Here is a 20,422-nt window from a genome sequence, read left to right as displayed (position 1 = left end):
AAAGGGGGGTGTATATAGTTCTAAACCATGTATGTGACTGCATGAATCTTCCCGAAGATGCATACATGTAGAATCAGTAAAATATGCTATCATGCTTGCATGTGATTTTTAGATTATCAAGTAGTTTGAGTAAAAATAATAAATACACATAGTTAGAACCATAAATATTATTGTGTCCATTCTTTTCCCATAAAACTTATTACATTGCAGATTTGTATGCCAACAGTAAACACAATACTTCATTTTTGTTTTAACAAGCAGAATCAGCTTGCCCCAGCATTTCTAAGCATCAGAAGTATTTGAAATAACTTCATGCATTTATCCAGACAGTAAAATGTGACTACTATGTTAAGCACATCACTGAATAGCTTTGTAAATTAAAAACACTTCTAGTACCTTTTTTGGAGTAGATTCAGCTAGAATTATATCTCTACAGTGTAGAAAAGCTGATATAGTTCATTTTAGAGTCCAGCAGCCGAAATCTGATGCATTTTTCATCTGAGTGTCACATGATGACGTAAGTTCAAAGGTCACATAATTCCTATTTTCACAAAGTAACTCATCTGGGAAGCTGCTATGAGTAAAACAATGGCTGTACTGCACTCGAGACACTACATAGGTGAAGCCTTTTGCATTCTAGCAAGACAAACGCCTCGAGGACAGAGTTAGCAAGATTTACATCTGTTTATGGAGGGAAAAGGAAACTAAACATGCACAATCATTAAGATGAAGGTAAAAACTGTTGTATCAGGGACTTGTGAAATACCAAAATTGACAATGCCTACCCTATTAATGGATACAGTATTTAAGACAGTATGTTTTAAAACACATATACTCAGTTATAAGCATGAAATATCAGTTTCTACATATTATTACTCCCATTACCATCCTATTATAATAAATAACAAGTCAGAGTAAACTTGGCAAATGTATTTACATTGTCCCCCTATGTATTTCCCAGTGTACAACACTATCAAGTAAAAAAAAGAAAGAAACACATATTATTACTTTCACTTTCTATCAGTAGTTTTACTAAAAGGATCTAGTGCCTCTAAGATGTTAATAGCTTGGTATTATACATATTTTAATGTGTATAAAGGCACATATAAAATACACAAGCTGTTGGCAATACACTAATTACAGTTAGTAATCAGCAACTAGATCATGACTAAACTGCTTGTTTTTATATAAGGTTTTATATACATATACATACATATATATATATATATATATATATATATATATATATATATATATATATATATATATATATATATATATATATATATATATATATACACACACACACAAAATAGAAGCTTTTTTACCTTTACTTTAGTGTTTGTTCATTTGTGTTCAAAGTATTTGAATAAATTCTGTCAGATGAGTAACGTTACAAGTGACAATAAAAAAATGACTTTCCTTTTAGTTTCTTCTTGGTATTTTTATCATTTGTGAATGAATTACCATTGATAGCTTGTCTTTTCAGACTAGGTAATGAAATGTCCATATCTTCTAATTTATCCAGCAGTTTATTCTTTCTGACAAACCTGCTGCTTCTTCGAGGTTGTTGAATATTTTTTATTCATCTGAGAGAGTAATTTTAATTCTTGCAGGGAACAAAATCTGAGCTGTTATGTCATCTTTCTTCAAGCTTTTGAGGAGAGGGACACATTCTTTCCTGTTATTGTAGTGGAGGTATAGTCATTATCAAACCTTACATTTTCCCCTCAAATTGATTGGATTTCCCGACCAAGCTGTTCTTAATACTAAGTCCTTGTCCTGTGTGGATTTCCCGACCAAGCTGTTCTTAATACTAAGTCCTTGTCCTGTGTGGATAAGAATTTAACTATAATAGATCTCACTGCATTAGGGTTTTTAGAAATAGATGTGCTGGATAAAGACCTGTTGGCTCTCTCAATCCCAAATGAGAGAGACTCAGGAAGGTTTGATATTTTGGGCAGCCATTCATTTAAAAACTGGACCATGTTATTTCCTTCCATCTTCTCGAGTACCCCATATATTCTGACATTGTTCCTTCTTGATCTGGACTCCAGGTCTTCGACTTTTTCAAGTAAATGATTATTCTGTTTTAGAAGGAAATCAATTCGGGTGTCATTTTCCATTTGTCTCCCATCAATGTCATTTACAGTTTCCTCTATGGCTGCTATTTGTTCTGAATGTTTGGTTATAATTTCCTTCAGGTCTACTATTTGTTTCTTACTTTCCTTTTTCATGTTCTCCATAATCTTTTCTAAATTATCCATCTTCACTGAGAGGTCCTGGATGCTGGAAATTATTGTGTGAAGTTCCTTTTCCATAGAAATGTCCTGAGGAGAGGCTCTTGTGTGACTCATAGTTTAGTCCAATTGTACAGAGCTGCAGTACTTCTGACAGGAAATGTCTTGATACAAACTCTGAAAGTTTAATTTCTTCTTTGTAGATAGTCCACAGTACCAAGAGGTATAACTTGTGAAGAAAATCCTCAAATTATTTAGGTTAGAACCTAAAAATCCTGTCAGAAACAATCTTTAGAGACAGAGCATCAGAGAAGTGCCGCTAACACTTAGGCAGCTTGGCCACGCCCATCTCGTCCAAATAAATTCTTGTTGTCTTCCCAGTCTTCCATGTCTAGTTATTTGCTCCCAGTACCTTGGTTCCTTTGCCAGTTTTCTCCAATAAATTCCAGCCCCCTCTTGCCTATTGTCTATATCCCTAATTGCAGTTATCCCTGTCGACAGAATCTCCTTTCTCCATTCTTGTGTTAGCTTAGTTCTTAGGATACTTTCTGCTACTCTATAGATATAATATTGTATTTATTATTGTCATTCTTAAAGGCCTGCACCCCAAATTCCAGTCTCTCCTTGTTTCTTGAGCTTCTCTCCTGTTTCATTACCATCCCTTTCCACTTGGAATTATAGTTTTCTGCTTATGCTATGTATGGGAGCCTTAACTGTGTAGCTCTGAAATACCCCTTCATATCAGGTAATTACAATCTGCCCTGTTCTACTGGAAGAATCATCTTATCCCATTTAACTCCTGCTGTCTTCTCCTGCCAGATAAAGTCCTACAGCTCTTTATTAATTGTTTTCCACAACTTCTCCTCTGGTTGACAAAAATATGCCTGACCTGTGTATAAGACTGAAGGGACTAAAAACATTTAACTGCTTGTATCTTACGATCCATATCCATTTAACAAAGCTTAAATTTTCTCATTTTTTTGTATTATTTTTCCTTAGCTGCCACACCAGAATAATTTTTAGTCTATACTCCTAAGTACTTCATTGTATCATTTCCCCATAAATATGGATATAACTGTAAAACACAAATACCTCTTAGGAAATAGCCCCAAACCACATGTAGGAGACAAGTTTAATGGTACTTCACAGAACAGAATTCAATACAAAAAGAATACAAATCTCCAATCAAGCTCTTTCACCCATAGAAATTCATGACTTCATCATAACAACATACAAAAAGCTACAAATGATTTAAACAGTAAAACCAGCACTTACCATCAATTAAAATCAGTGACATCATCACAACTTAAAGGTTCAGTATGGTTTAAAAAAAGGAACTAAAACAGTCATGTTAAATACAGTGTTGTATATGAATATCAAATTTTAGCTGGTCATTGATTATTGTACCAAGTAGCTTGGTGTGGGTTTCTGGTTTGCTAAGGGTGTTATAGAGAGAGAAGAAATGGAGAAGGTGGACTTGTGGTGGGAGAGAGATTTGAGAAGGAATAGTAGGAGTTTGGTCTTTTTGGAGTTAAGTGTAAGCTGATGGTTGGTTAACCATTTTTACACAGATGAAAAAGAGTTTTGAGTGATGGAGAGAAGGTTAGAAATGTCAGAGAAAGAGATGAGAGTAGATTCATTGGCATATTGTATAAGGGAAGAAGAGCTGTAGGAGGAGTGCAGATTATTAGTGAAGATGTTGAAAAGGAGAAGACCAAGGCTTGAGCCTTGAGGGACGCTAGTTTGAATGGGTAAGAAAGGCGAACAGGAGGAATGCCATCTGACAGCCTTTAGCCTATTTGAGATTTAGCTCGAGAACCAGTGAATAGTAGAGAGGGGAGGTTATGTTCAGTTAGTTTAGTAAGAAGCTTGGAATGGGAGACAGTATAATGCAGGCAATGTCTCCTAGTTTTGTCAGGTATAAAATATCATCTGCAAATATAGGCAACATTTCTTGACTACCATACCAATTATATCCTTGAATTTGTGAGTCACCTTATTTTCTTTATCAGTGGTTGTACATATAATGCAAATAACAAAGGGGAAAGAGGACACCCCTGCCTGGTTCCTCTGCTCAAGCAGAAATTATCAGACTGGAACCCACCCACTTTAATTTTCACTTCTGATCCCTCATATATCCTCCTAATCAACCTTATAATTTTTTTCAGAAAAATTCAAATGCTTCCATTGCCCTGTTCAAAAAGTCCCAGCTTACTTTGTCAAATGCTTCCTCTGCACCAAGGCTCACCACCAACAGTGGTATTTTCTTACATTCTGCTTATCTCTTGATCATTAATGTTCTGTTAATGTTGTCAATTGTTTGCCTCCCCTCCACAAAGCCACATTGATCCATATCTATCAATTTTGGCATTACATTTGCCATTCTTTTAGCCATTTTAAGATATGAACACTTTATAATTATGGTTTAGTATTGAAATGGACCTGTATGAAGCTGGATCTGGTCTATTTAGATATTAGAGCTACCACTGCTTTCTTCCATGATGTTAGTACTTCTCCTCTTAAAGTACTGTTAAACAAAAGCTTCCTGATCTTTATCACTTTTTGCCTCTTAGCTTACAAACTTCCACAGGAATACCATCTATTCCTGAGGACTTTCCTGTAGATTGGTTATACATCATCATTTTTATCTCATCTCCTTCTATCCTGTTAGTAATCGAGACTCATCTACCTCTAACCTCGTCATATTTAATTATTCCATAAACATTTTTATTTGTATCTTTTCTTGATTTCTATATTTCTTTGATTTATATAGACTTTCATAGAATTTCCAAAATATTTCTAATACCTCTACAGGATCTTTTTTTACCTTCCTTGTTATAGGCTCCCTAAGCATGGTGACAGCCCCTTCTACTTTCTGTTGTCTGAGTCATTGTGCTACAGCTGGGAATATGTTAATATGATTTTTTTATTATAAAATATATATTTGTTTATATATGTTTTGTGTGATAATTCAATAAAGGTGTTAAAATTTAAAAAAAAATGAAAAGTTAGATGTTAACAAGTGAAACTGTTTATTTATGCCGTTTTCCTGCTTCATAATATAATGGGAAGTTTAATAAATATAACCATTTTATACCTCTTTTGGTGAGTTGTAGTAAATATTTCCTTTCCTGGCTAAACAAACACCTGATGAATTCAAAAGTTAATGGGAGGGTTCAAGAAAAGTTGAGTTGGGTAGCCCTCCTTGGGCTGTTTAGGATATTCAAATAAGAGTCTCAAGCCTAAGCCCTGGGCACGGTCCGATTATTTCCGTACCTTTTTCCTTTTTCAGCACTCAGCACATTTGAACCCACCATCTCAGAATGCCTTTAAGTGACAGAACTGTATAACATCAGAACAAAAATGCTTGTCTGTCAGCTCACTTAACTGGTGTGAATAAACTTTTTAAAAATCTTTTAAAAAACATCTACAGGCCATGTTATTGTTCCTACTTGAGAGGGACTGAAAGCAGTCTCCTAGATCCAATTGCTTAGGTGAGAACTTCTGAGCTTAAACTTGGTACTTTTTTCCCTGTAAAAAATAGGAGAAATTAATTATTCTATTCAATATACATCAGTGCACATTTACTCCCTACTTGCAGCCCAGGATAACAACATTATTTTAACTTTAACTTTAGCTTATGATTGGCCTTTCCTATCTTGTTATAGTATAAAGCCTTTACATTTTACAACTAAGAAAAAATGTTTACTTGCTTTAACATCCTTAGCATACACAGCAGCCACTGATAACACCCCAACTCATGCTTAAATAGCCCTGATTGCAAAATATACAAAACTGTTTTACAATATAAAATGCAATTTACCACTGAAGGGAAAATTGTCTAGACTTAAAATGGCCTGAATGGGCAGCTAGTCTAATATTTATTTAACATTTGTTTACCAGGAAAGTCCAACTTGGAACAAAGCCAATTTTCAGTGGAAGCCCAGGGAAAAACACTTGAGACGCATGTCTTTGTGGTGTGGGAGGAAACCAGAGCACAGGAGGAAATGCATACAAATGCAGGGAGGACATACAGACTCCACACAGAAGGCACCCCAGATGAGAATCGAATTGGAGAACCTCTTGCTGTGAGGCGATAAAGCTACCACAACAACACTGCGCTGTCCATTTCCCTTTGAACTTATTTTATATAAATGTTAAGATAAAAATTGTTACATTTACTTCTTTATTCCCTTCAGTTTCCTTCTCAATATTAATGACATAAAGTGAGGTATATGCTTTTCAGTTCATCCTCAAGTTTAACAAACAAAATTCTAGTCTTTGTCAACCACTTTTTCTTACAAAGTCGTATTTCACATGTTTATTATTGTATCCAAGAAATGTGATACTTTACATATAGTCTCCCATCTAATCATTAGTTTCAGTGTTGCTGATTATCCTGATCATCTCCCTTTCCCAACACTAGCTTCTGGTTCAAGTCCAGGGTACTCCTGATTCTTCTGGTCAGCTGTATTTCTGTCTATCAAGCATTTTCTTTTTGTACATTCACTTACAGAAAACTCTGCAATGCTTTTCAAAAGTTTTAACTCCATCCAGAGCCATCTAAGCAAAGATGATATTTTCTTGATTTATTGCACTTCCATTTGCTTTCTATAGTGATCACTACTGTTTGTTAACATTTTTAAAGCATTTATATAATTTTGTGGCACAAATCATCATTTCTGCATTTGTTGGCTTTTCTAGTTCTGTTTTCCTCCAAATCACATTTGAGAAGGGCAAATTAGCTAGGGAATTACTTGTTTATTTATTTATTTGTTTGTAGGATGACATTGGTGATCAAGAAGAGGAGGATGAGTTTGAGGGCAGCACTAAGGATCAAATGGTGGAAACTGAAAAAGGGTAATTATGAGGTGATGTTCAGGGAAGAGTTAAGACAGGCACTGGGTGGCAGTAAAGAGTTACCGAATAGCTGGGCAACTACAGCAGAGCTAGTAAGAGAGATGGCTAGAAAGGTGCTTGGTGTGACATCTGGAAAGAGGAAGGAGGACAAGGAGACCTGGTGGTGGAATGAAGAAGTACAGGAGAGTATACAGAGAAAGAGGTTGGTGAAGAAGAAGTGGGATTGTCAAAGAGATGAAAGTAGACAAGAGTATAAGGAGATGAGGTGCATGGCAAAGAGAGGTGGCGAAGGCTAAGGATAAGGCGTATGAAGAGTTGTATAAAAGGTTGGACACTAAGGAGGGAGAAAAGGACCTGTACCTATTGGCTAGACAGAGGGACCGAGCTAGTAAAGATGTGCAGCAGGTAAGGGTGATAGAGGATAATGAGGGAAACGTACTCACAAGCGAGGAGAGTGTGTTGAGCAGATGGAAAGAGTACTTTGAGGGGTTGATGAATGAAGAGAATGAGAGGGAGAGAAGGTTGGATGATGTGTGGATAGTGAATCAGGAAGTGCAGTGGACTAGCAAGGAGGAAGTAAGGATAGCTATGAAGAGGATGAAGAACAGAAAGGCTGTTGATCCAGATGACATACCTGTGGAGGCCTGGATGTGTTTAGGTGAAATGGCAGTGGAGTTTTTAACTAGATTGTTTAATGAAATCTTGGAAAGTGAGAGGATGCCTGAGGAATGGAGGAAAAAAAGTGTTTTGGTACCGATTTTTAAGAATAAGGGTGATGTGCAGAGCTGTAGTAACTACAGAGGGATTAAACTGTTCAATCACAGCATGAAGTTATGGGAAAGAGTAGTGGAAGCTATGTTAAGAAGGGAGGTGATGATTAGTGATCAGCAGTATGGTTTCATGCCAGGAAAGAGCACTACAGATGTGATGTTTGCTTTGAGAGTGTTGATGGAGAAGTACAGAGAAGGTCAGAAGGAGTTGCATTGTGTCTTTGTGGATTTAGAGAAAGCATATGACAGGGTGCCTAGAGAGGGTTGTGGTATTGTATGAGGAAGTCGGGAGTGTTAGAGAACTATGTAAGAGTGGTACAGGATATGTACGAGAGTAGTGTGACAGCGGTGAGGTCTGCAGTGGGAGTGACGGATGTGTTTAAGGTGGAGGTGGGATTACATCAAGGATCAGCTCTGAGCCCTTTCTTATTTGCAATGGTGATTGACAGGTTGACAGACGAGATCAGACAGGAGTCCCCGTGGACTATGATGTTTGCAGATGACATTGTGATCTGTAGTGAGCGTAAGGAACAGGTGGAGGAGACTTTGGAGAGGTGGAGATATGCTCTAGAGAGAAGAGGAATGAAGGTCAGCAGGACTAAGACAGAATATGTGTGTGTGAATGAGAGGGAGGATAGAGGAATGGTGAGGATGCAGGGAGTAGAGGTGGCAAAGGTGAATGAGTTTAAGTACTTGGGATCAACAGTTCAGAGTAATGGTGAGTGTGGAAGAGAGTACAGGCAGGATGGAGTGGGTGGAGAAGAGTGTCCGGAGTGATTTGTGACAGACGAGTGCCAGTAAGAGTGAAAGGGAAGGTCTACAAGAGGGTAGTGAGACCAGTTATGTTATACGGGTTGGAGACAGTGGCATTGACAAAAAGGCAGAAGTCAGAGCTTGACGTGGCAGAGTTGAAGATGTTAAGATTTGCTCTGGGTGTGGCGAGGATGGACAGGATTGAGAATAAGTATATTAGAGAGTCAGCTCAGGTTGGACGGTTTGGAGACAAAGTCAGAGAGGCAAGATTATGTTGGTTTGGACATGTGCTGAGGAGGGATGCAGAGTATATTGGGAAAAAGATGCTAAGGATGAAGCTACCAGGTAACAGGAAAAGAGGAAGGCCTAAGATAAGGTTTATGGATGTGGTGAGAGAGGATATGCAGGTGGTTGGTGTGACAGAGCAAGATGCAGAGGACAGGAGGAAATGGAAACAGTTGATCTGCTGTGGCGACCCCTAATGGGAGCAGCTGAAAGAAGAAGATGATTTATTTATTTATTTTTGTTTAACCTGCACCCGAGAGCTGCTTTTGCTATACTTTTCATTAAAAAAGTCCAGAATCATCCATCTTGTGGCTTAAGGGACTTATCTGGTCTCTCTCAGTTAGGAATCACTGAGGGAGGTAAAAGTATATTCTTTATTGATTAGAGGGCATAGGAATCAGTTTTCTAGATTTATTTCTGTGCTATAAATCTCTCATGGTTGCACAAAGCTGCCCACTAAGCAGCAGTCGTTGGCATTACCCTGTATATCAGCAAACATCTATACACTAAAATTTCCCTATAAAATTCCAGTTAGGTCCAAAATATGTTAAAGCAGTGTGGCATTGTATGGAATTAAGAGTAGAAAAGTTACCTTGCACATGAAATAGTACTACCATATCCTAGCCCTATATAACATCTTTACCTTAACCTGAAAAAACTACCCTATGAGACCCCTGTTAAAACCCAGTCCTTAATTCTAAACAATCTACCCTATTAACAGGACCAAACAACAACATGCATATGCAATTTCCAAATCTATTTGTGGCCAGCTTGGTAGATTTGGGCATTCTAAGGCAATGTCAGACAACCAATTAATAATTAAAAAAATAACACAGTATGTGAGAGATGAAAATATACAACTTCCTTGGAAGCAAAAATCTGGCATACAAACAAAGTTGTCAGGAATACCTATACTGCATCCCACACACACCTGATCACCACACACACATATTGTCTTATGCTAAAGGCACTTAAAAGAATCCTTGTCAAATCTCAAAGACCTCCAAAGCCACTTAAAGGAAGCACTGCTCCTCTGTAATCACTACAACACACAGCAAAAGTAACACCAAACATCTCAAATACGGCTACATTCAATGGCCCTCAAGAACATATACTTTGCCCAATACTTTTGTAATTGAGGAGGTCATTGTGTGACACATCGATGCCCCACTCACAAGGTTAGGCAAGGAGAAGATAATGGTCAGTTACATATTTGGAACCAGGATCTACAATATCATGCATGCACTCGAGTCACTGCACAACAGGTACCAATATGATTCTGTCATAGTCCATGTGAGTGTAAATAATCTGAGATGTACCTCATTGGACTATATGAAAAGAGACACAGTGGATCGCAAATGGATATAAGCCTTGCATTGAGCAGCATTCTACCTTCACCAAGGATGAAACCACAGTATGTACGTAAAATGATTGATTTTAATAACTGGCCTAGTTTCTGGTGTCAGTCCAGGGGGGGTCCAATATCTGTCATCCTGGGAGGACATGGTCAACAGACCACATTGCTTTACCAAGGATGGGCAGCACCCCCCACCCCAGGTTTTGGGATATTGGCTTAAACCTTATCCACCACCTTTGAGCCTTTTTATGCAATGCCAAAAATCACAAAACTACTGACATAGTGAAAAAGCATCCAAGGAATATTAAGGTGTTACTACTCAGTGCTAGGAGCCTAAGAAATCCACATCCTTCAAATCCTCCTAACTGTGGAGAATGAAGACATCTGTGATGTGACCGATATTTGATTCAAAGTCATAGAAAATACTCCTGCAGTGCAAGGGTACATAGCCTTCTACACATTTAAACTAACAACACAACAGATCTGCTCCAAAGGTGGAGCTGTCTTGGTCTACATTGGCAACAAATATACCTTTAAGTTGGTTAAACTGGATAATACCATGGAACTCATATAAGGCCCCTCAACATATCATGAATAGCTCCAGGACACCACCTATACCCTTAGAGTCTCATGATTCTTACCTAAACTTATTAGAGGCACTCACCATCCAACCAAATACCCTATTCATGCGTGACTTTAACTACCCCTCTATAGACTGGGAAACTTACACTGCCTCAATCTCACAGGCAGAATGCTTCCTGGACTTTATTAACACAAACACTCTGGAACAGATATTGCATGCTCCAGCCAGAATATCAATCATACCGAACCTGGTATTCACCAACATGGCAGAGCATTGCAACCTCTGTGTCACATCCTCACTAGTGAGGTCATATCACAAAGCTGTCTCCTTTGATGTAAAAATCAAAGCAGAAAATCCAGCTAAATCAGTAACAGGAACCATTCTAAGGCAAACTACATCTTATTAAGTGACAGTTTGTCAAAATTAATGGCTCCCTCTAACCCCAAAATCACAGATACCTTTGCAGAATTATTAGTTACTATACAAATGTGAATAGATAAATAGATGCTACTGTATCTACCAGAAGTGAAACCGCAACAAGCATTAAAAAACCCCACTGGTGGAATCCTTAATGAAATAGGGTATATAATAAAAGAAGAAAACTCATGGAATCAGGAACAGCAACTCCCTTAGTGACAAGTGCTGTGTTATACAACTAACCAAAAAATTAAGAGGACTAATTAAGTCCATCAAGGCCACCCATGAGGTCAGATTAATCTCGCAGGACAAGGGCAATCACAAGGCTGTCTTCAGTCATGTCTGGAACTTTAAATATAATGCACAGTAGTATTCTGAACTGGTGGTGATTACCAATCAGTGACATACCAAATTACTGTCTGATAAATTTAACTCATACTTCACCCCAACTCCTTTCCAGCTCCACAAGGTAAAATCCCCTTCAGTATACTACTCTCAACTATTAGCAGGGACCAGATGCCTGGAGCACTTGCTAAAGCCAAGAACACTGCTTGCATGGGTCCCAACAATGTCTAAAACATGACCTATTAGGACTACTTGAGGCACTCTTCAACTACAGATTTGAAACAGGCTACAATCCAAATGAATGGAGGACTGCAACAGTCATTCACCTTTCAGAGAAGTGGACCATCAGCTCACCCAGGGAAGTATAGACCCATCAATCTAACAAGCCTAGCATGCAAAGCAATGGAACAAATTATCATGGAAATTATAAACAAGGACATTGGCAACCTACAGACACAGGATCCATTTCAGTTTGGCTTTGGTATGAGAAAGTCATGCTTACTTAACTTGGTAGACTTCTTTGAGTGGGTCACCAAGGCAGTGGGTGAGGGTAAAACCATGTATACTACATATCTTGACCTAAACAAGGCATTCAATACAATATCCCACTCAGGCATTGTTGACGAGCTCTCTGACCTAGGCATAAACCTCTACATGAATCACTGGATTGCTGGTTAGCTGACAGACAGCACTCAAGAAGTCAGGATCAGTGAGACCACCTCCATCAAGTGACAGGTCACTAGCAGAGTACCCTGGTTTGGCGCCTATGTCTCTAATAGATACAGATGACCTGTGAGTGGTTCATCTCCCAGGCCCCTGCCTGTAAACATTTCATCTCCCAAGCTTCCGCTTACACTAACAAGGGTACTGAACTTGTCAGAAACTTGGGATGCATGGCTAGGTTTAAAAAGATCCTTGTGGTTGTTAGCCTAGTAATCACCTTTGAACTATGAACACCAGATCTCCATGCTGGGCCCAGTCCTGTTTGGCATCTGTTTCACTCTAGCTCCCAAAATTCACATATGAATGTAAAATGGGAGCCATTACAGATTCCCCCAAGACACCAACATCTTGCAAGAGGGTTTAACATAAATAAATAACTGGTGCCAAAGGCGTTTATATTACATAATCGAACTTTTAAAAGTTCGAACGTCATATGGTAGACACCATATGATCGAACTTTTAAAAGTTCGAAAATGTAATAAAACAATAAACCAATGAAAAAACCTACCTGAAAGGTTAAAGCAGGGGGCAAGCTCCCCTGCACCCACCACACCCCCGCTCTTTAAATATACCAACTCCAAGATCGCACTACAGTGCAGAGAAGGGAAATCGTCCCATTCCGCACTCTACGGAGATCTCTGTTGAAATGTTTGAACTTTTAAAAGTTTGCTCATATGGTGTTGACCATATGACATTCGAACTTAGTTTGACAACGTGATAAAGACCCTGCCAAAGCCATGGTCTAAAACTCAATGCCAAAAAATGCATTATAATGCCCTTTGGGAACCTTTCAACTATTACTCCATCAATAAAATAGCCCTAAAAGATGACCCAGTATTAAGGGATCTGAGAACATATCTGGAGACCAATCTGGCCTTTGACCAACATTTACCTAAGATAGGCAGAAAATCATTCCATGTCTTCCAACTTAAAAGTAAGGATATGGCATCCAGCTCCATGGAACTTGTAGTATTACTCTACTCAGCTCTAATCAGACCTGTCATTGAATATAATGCACTTTTTAGCATGTATTTAATTAGACACTCCCAACAACTGGAAAGTCCATAAAGGTTTCTCACCATGAGAATTCAGGGCATGAATACCCTGTCCTACACTGATCACCTAAAGGCTCTGTCTCTGTAGCCAGTCTACCACAGGATGCTGAGAATGGATCTCTGCCTGGCTTACAGGGCATCTTCAAAGCCAACCCTGACAGATCCGTTGTTCATACACAAAACAAACAGTACCAGAAGCACTAAATCCAGGAATATGAACTTCACTAGGGACATAAACAGATTGTGCTGAAGATACAGATATGTGCCGCAAAAGATCTCTACACAATGGAATAGTCTCCCCATCCATGTAAACTTAAAATTTACCCCCAGTCTGGCCCCCATGTCCCTTATAGACAAAGGCTGTCAATAAGAATACATTATCCTAACAACCCACCTTAGACATCCTTAGTTGCCTCCTTACTAGCATGCTCCCACTCTATAGACACCCATGATACTCTGGACCCAAATAGTTTGTTAGTACTGCTAGGCTTGTAAGGGTCCTAGTGATTGCTAGCCTAATAATGACCTATGAACAATGTAAAAAGTTTCACTAGCAAAGTCTCTATAGGCTTTGTTGTCAGAAGAGCTCACTCTTTGTTGGATAAACCTTTTCATTTCCTCCTTAGCCTGTTCCATATTGATTAGACAGATACAGCAACTTTAATCTCACACCTACCTCTCAACATTCCATCATTGTTAGGATGCCTGCTGTACACGGAATAATCACTTTCCACAAACACAATGCCTCCAATTGTTAATACTTTTATTTCTGTCACAGTTTTATCCAAAGCAACTCTTACTGCTGGCATGATTGAGTCTTTACTAATAACAGGTCTTGGCAACTTTAATATGGTAAGGTTTGTAGCATTCACACGATGTGCCCTTTCAATTAACAAATCTTAATGTGTAATTTTGGTCCAATTACTTATTTGTACTTTCATAAAATTAATGCAGCATGCTCCTTCCAGTGTCTCTTGTACATCAGAAAATCTCATGTTTTCTTAGTTTTCAGAGCTTTCTAAGTATATTTTTGAAACAGCTTTTCTTGAGAAGCTTCTTATACAGCCAACATTTTCTTAATTTAAACCTCTGATTTTGTATTTTTATCAGTTCATCTGAACAGTTAGTTAAAGCTTCTATGTTTTTAGCCTTTTACTATTTGAGTTGATATAGTCCTTTACTGTTTCATTTACTTTAATACCTCTGAGTGCATTTGATGTATTTTTCCTTTGAATTACTAGAAGTAATCTCCTGTACTAGAGATAAAATCTGATCTGCTTTTTGTTGACCAGCTGCAGGATTTTTCCCAGACAGGGTTTCCAATTATCCTTTTTTTAACAGCAACTTCTGCTCTGGATTCAACTAACAACTTTACCAGTGCACTTAGGATTCCCCTGACTCTTTCTCTTTGCCTATACTTTAATAGCAGTCACTTTTAAGAAAGGCAGTCTCTTCCTGCATTCCAAATGTCTTCTTGGCCTCTTACCATTCTATTATCTTTCTCTCTCTAGTTATTTACTCCCAATACCTTTGTTCATTTGTAAGCCGCAGTGGTGCAGTGGTAGCATTGTCACCTCAGAGCAAGAGGTTCTCCTGTTCGATTCTCGGCTGGCACACCTTCTGTGTGGAGTCTACATGTGCTCCCCACGGTCGAGTGGTGTCCGAAAGACATGCATGAATGGGTGTGCCTTCGTTGAAGGTTGGGCATCGGGCTGGCACCTCGGCAACATAAAAATCTACTGCCAATCATTAGCAGACCGGAGTTCTGCTGTGGCGACCCCTAACCGGGAAAAGCCAAAAGAAGAACAATGACCTTTGTCGGTTTTCGCCAGTAAATTCCAGACTCCTCTTGCCTGTTCTTAGTACCCCTAATTGCAATCATCCCTATCGGCAAAATTACTTTCTCCATTCTCTTGTTGGCTTAGTTCTTAGAATACTTTCTGCTACTTTATATATAAAATATGTATGGTTATTGTTATTTTCCTTAAGTACCTGTATCCAAAATTCCAGTCTCTCCTTATTTCTTGAATTTCTTAACTTCATCATCATCCCTTTCCACTTTGAGTTATATGTTTCTGATTGTGTTAAGTATATGAACCTTACCTGGATATTTCTAAAATATCCCTTCAAATCAGGTAATCCTAAACCAGCTTGTTGCATTCCAAGTATCGATTTATCCCACTTAATCCTTACCCTCTTACCCTCTCAGATAAAATCCTTCAACTCTTTAATTACCGACCACAACTTCTCTTGTGGTTAATAAAAATATGCCTGACCTGTTTATAAAGCTAAATAGACTTTCACTGCTTGTATCTTGCTATTGATATCTCTAAACAAGAGCGTCCAGTTTCTTAGTTTTGTACTATATTTTATTTAGTCTCTTCCCACATATCCTTACCTGCCATAACATAATTTTTTAATCCATACTCTTGAATACTTTATTTTATCATGTCCAAAAAATATGGATATTGCTGAACCAATTAATGAGGCGGTATGTAGTTTACAGCTATAGCCTTTATTTACCTTCATTAATTTTATATCCCCCAACCCACAAAAATTGAAACCGTCTCAGAATGTTCCACAACACTGAGGTGTGCTCTTCTGGATTTATAAGGTACAAAATAATGTCTTCTGCAAATAAAGTCAACTTTTCTTGGTTATTATGTAGCTATTGTTGATTTTATCAATGGTGTAATTAAATAAATCATATAATATGAATGTTACAAAAGTAGAGAAAATTAAGTATCCAGCAATTGGATACTCATTTTATTAAATATCAGGCATCTTAATATCTGAAGCATTAAAGAGAACAATAACTACATATAAAAATACATGTAGGAGTATAATTAGGAACAATTATAGCTAAAATAAATGAATAATATTAATTTCAAAAACAGACTGATTACTAGATACCTACAAAGGAGAACGACTAAAACAAATATGACTACAGATATTACTTAGCAAAACTTATACTTACTTAAAAATACTAATAGAAAATCTGTTAATTACTGTATCACTTTGGTCAAACATATTATGGTTATCAATTAATTGTTTTGTTGACAGCATTAAAATAAAAAAAATAAAAAGTCTTTATGTTGCAGAAACATAGGGAGTAAGTAATCAAAATCAGGTCCTCAATGGAGTATACAGACTGTAGTGATATGTACAGAAATCCCCCAAAATCTCTTCATGGTACTTGACAGAAAAATTAGACATGGTAAATGAAAAAATGATTATTTATAAGATGATAGGTCACTGGAAGAAGAGTTGTTAAAATCCCTCTTGAAAATAATTACTAGGGAGAGAAGTACAAAAAAAAGAGAGTAGTTATGTCTTATCATAACGTTCCATCTGTGTTGTCGATCTTCAATAATCCTTGACTGTGGGCTTGGTTCTGAACCTCAGAACCAACTCGGCCGTTATTCCAGTTCAAGCCTTCCAAAATTCTCCCTACGATGCTCCTCACCAAATTACCTCAGATCAAATTTGCATACAAAAGTGACAGACAAGAAAAAAATAGATAAGAGGCCATATCTGTGTCTATATTTTGAAGCCAGTATTTGGGAATATTCAATCCACCAAGGGTTCTAAAGATAGGGGGAAAGAGGGAGGGAATGTCAAGGATTAGTGAAGATCAACAACACAGATGGAACGTTATGGTAAGACATAACTTCTTTATCTGATGTTGTCAAGCTTCACATAATCCTCGACTGTGGAACAGAGTCCCTAGCTACCTGTATGTTGGGAGGTCTCATGGAAGAATGTTCCTGAGCACCATCGAGCCAAATAATGCATGTACCATAGAGACCAAGTCCAATTTGTAATGTGTAATAAAGGTATAAAGAGATGTCCATGTCGCTACAGCACAAATATCATCTAAAGAAGCTCTGGCATGGAAAACTTCAGATACTGCTATGGTTCTAGTTGAATGGTCTCTAACAGGTCCTGGTAAGTGGAGTCCCTTTTTGTTGTAAACAAAGTTGATGCAGTCTCTAAGCCATTTAGCCAGAGTAACTTTAGATACTGGGCACCCCAAAGTGGCTGAGGAAAAGGAAAGAAACAGCTGGTCAAATCGTTCAATTTCCTTAGTTCTGTGAAAATAGAAACACAAGTGTCTGTGAACATCCAATAAATGCAAGCAGTACTCCCCTTTATTGGAAAAGTCGGGAAAAAAGACTGGGAGATGTATAGGCTGATTGATATTTGTCTTGGAAATAACCTTCAGTAAGAAGGAGGGATTTGTCTGGAGGAAGAACCTGTCCTTATAAAAGATTAGGTAAGGAGGTTTGCAGGATAAGGCCTGTATTTCAGATATTCTTCTAGCTGGAAGTGATAGCCTCCAAAAATAAGGTTTTCCAGGCTAAACGTTTTAACTCACAACTTGTTGAAGGCTCAAAGGGGTGATGAGAAAGAGATTGAAGTACCAAATTCAAATCCCATAGTGCAGAAGGTTCCTTATATGGAGGTCTGAGCATTGAGGATTCTTTTAAGAAGGCTTTGCAAAGTTTTTGTGACATAAGGGATGAGCCATTTAAACCAACATGGTAGTTAGATATCACAGCAAGATGCACTCAGATAGTAGAGGCTGATGCACCTGCCTCAAACAGTGAAACCAAAAATTCTAGAATTTTATCAACAGGCACTGAATATGGATCAAAATTATAGTCTAGTGACCATCTAGTAAACTTTACCCACATGTAGTGGTACAATTTTCTTATTGAAGGTTTGTGATGGGCCAGAATGCTGCTTTGGACCAAGGAGGTGAGACAGGGATGCCTGACAATTATGGAAACTGGAGAAGCCATGCATTGGGCTTGAGATACTGTAGATTCAGATGAGCCAGTCCCTCTAGGTGGGAGAATAGGTCTGGAACTGGGCCCAGTAGTATCCAGGGTTTCTGAAGCAGATGAGGCCATAGGAATGGAAACCAGACCTGCCAAGGCCAGAATGGGGCAATGAGGATCATCCTGTTCTTCAACCTGTTGGCTTTCTTTAGAAACTGACATATTAAGGGAGTCAGAGGAAAGGCGTATAATAGACCAGGGGGTCACTCATGAAGGAGCCCATCTCTCAGTGACTCCCCTGGAAGAGGGATTAGGGCAAAGTAACTGCTGTAAGAGGTCACAAGGTTGGCCCCAAAGCAGAATATCTTGTCCACCACCACTGGATTGAGAGATCATTTGTGAGGCATGAAAATGGATCTGCTCAGCTTGTCCACAATCGCAATGGAGGTCCTCAGAATGTGCCTTGCTAGTAGAAAGTGGTCAGAAGCAATCACCCATTGGCACACTCTGAGTTATTCTCCACAAAGGGGGTAAGATTGTGTTCCCCCTTATTTGTTGATGTACCAGACTACTGTCATATTATCTCTTTGAATTGCTATCATTACTAAGGGGAGGGTATCTTAAAATGCCTGCAATGTTAACAGCACTGCCCTCATCTCTAGAACATTGATATGCAAATTGGCCTCCCACTGGGACCAAGTGCTTTTGTTGTCTTTCCCTGATAATGCACCCCTAACCCTATCTGGGACGTGTCTGTGGTCACTGTGGCTTAGGGCTGAGGATGGACAAAGGGACAGCCCAACAAGATTTTGATGGAATGGAGCCACCAACTCAGGTCTTCTATGCAATGACTGGTGATCATAATTAGATGGGACATTGGCTGCTCAATAGGGACCATTGGGAGGCCAGAAGCCATTGAAGAATTTGCATGTGATATTTGGCCAGAGGAACTAGAGTGGTAGAGACTGTCACTGACCTTAGAGTCTGTAGAATGAGTCTTGCTGTTACTCTCTTGCTGTGAATGATCTGGCTGGCTTAAGATCTGATCCTTTGAAATCTTTCTAGGGGGAGAGATGTTATACTGGACACTGTGTCGAGCATAGCGCTGATGAACTCCAGCTGTTGGGATGGTTCTAAATAAGATTTTTCATAGTTTATAGTGACTCAAGTCAGAACAAAGGAAAATAGTATAATCTCATGCATTTATGAGTTGACGCCTGTTCGAAGCGGTAAGGAGCCAGTCATCTAGATATGGAAACACCCGGAATACTAGCAGTCTGAGATGAGCTGCTACAACCGCCATGCACTTGGTGAACACAATGGGGACTGTGGCGAGACCAAAAGGCAGTGCCCTGAGCAGATAATGACTAGCTCCTAGCTGGAAGAGCAGAAACCTTCTGGATCACTTTTTATATGGTAATATGCATCCTGAAGATCTATTGAGCACATCCAATCATCTTTCTCCAAGAACTTGTTTCCCACCTTTCTGAAGCTAGTAGAGTCCAGTTTTCAGAGTTTGCTGAATCCAGGGTTGTATTGCAGTTTCTGTGTTGCTCATACCTTACTAGGATAGAAGGAAGTCTATCTGTTCACCAGTGAGAGTGGAGAGCTTTAAGCAGCCTATCTGTCCCTGGAAGAGTGGTTTTCAGCTCAGAATTTGTAGTTTATTGGCCATTTTGGGCTAAATTCTATACCTTTCATCTTTCTGTTACAAAAACCCCATTTGCACATTTTTTGGGGCTTGTATCACCTCAGCAAGATCCTGCCTAGGTGTCCTGCAGAATCCTACAGCAGCAGAAGGAGAAAAGAGAGACTTTGGATTGATTAAGTAATTTTTTGCTAGATATTGCTAATTCCACCTAAACTCTAGACTTCTAGTGTTTATTGATACTTAAAAAGCTTATTTCAGCTATTGACTGTACTTACTGTTTTCACTTTTAAAATTGTTTCTGTGAGCATTTAAACTGTTAACTGTTGTAGGCTACACACTCAAGTGCAATAGCCATTTAACTGTGCTTTAAAGTGCTTATTTTGTTCTATTTGCCTTAACTTCTTGAAAAAACAAACAAAAAAAAAACTATATCTACACTTGTTTCTCGCTTTTCTGAAGCTAGTAGAGTCCAGTTTTCAGAGTTTGCTGAATCCAGGGCTGTATTGTAGTTTCTGTGTTGCTCATGCCTTACTAGGATAGAAGGAAGTTTCTCTGTTCACCAGCGAGAGAGGGGGGCTTTGAGCAGCCTATCTGTCCCT

Source organism: Protopterus annectens, chromosome 4.part0, assembly GCF_019279795.1.
Source record: "Protopterus annectens isolate FY-2018-M chromosome 4.part0, PAN1.0, whole genome shotgun sequence".
NCBI classification, from domain to species: Eukaryota; Metazoa; Chordata; order Ceratodontiformes; family Protopteridae; genus Protopterus; species Protopterus annectens.
Note: the sequence above shows the minus strand (reverse complement) of the source record.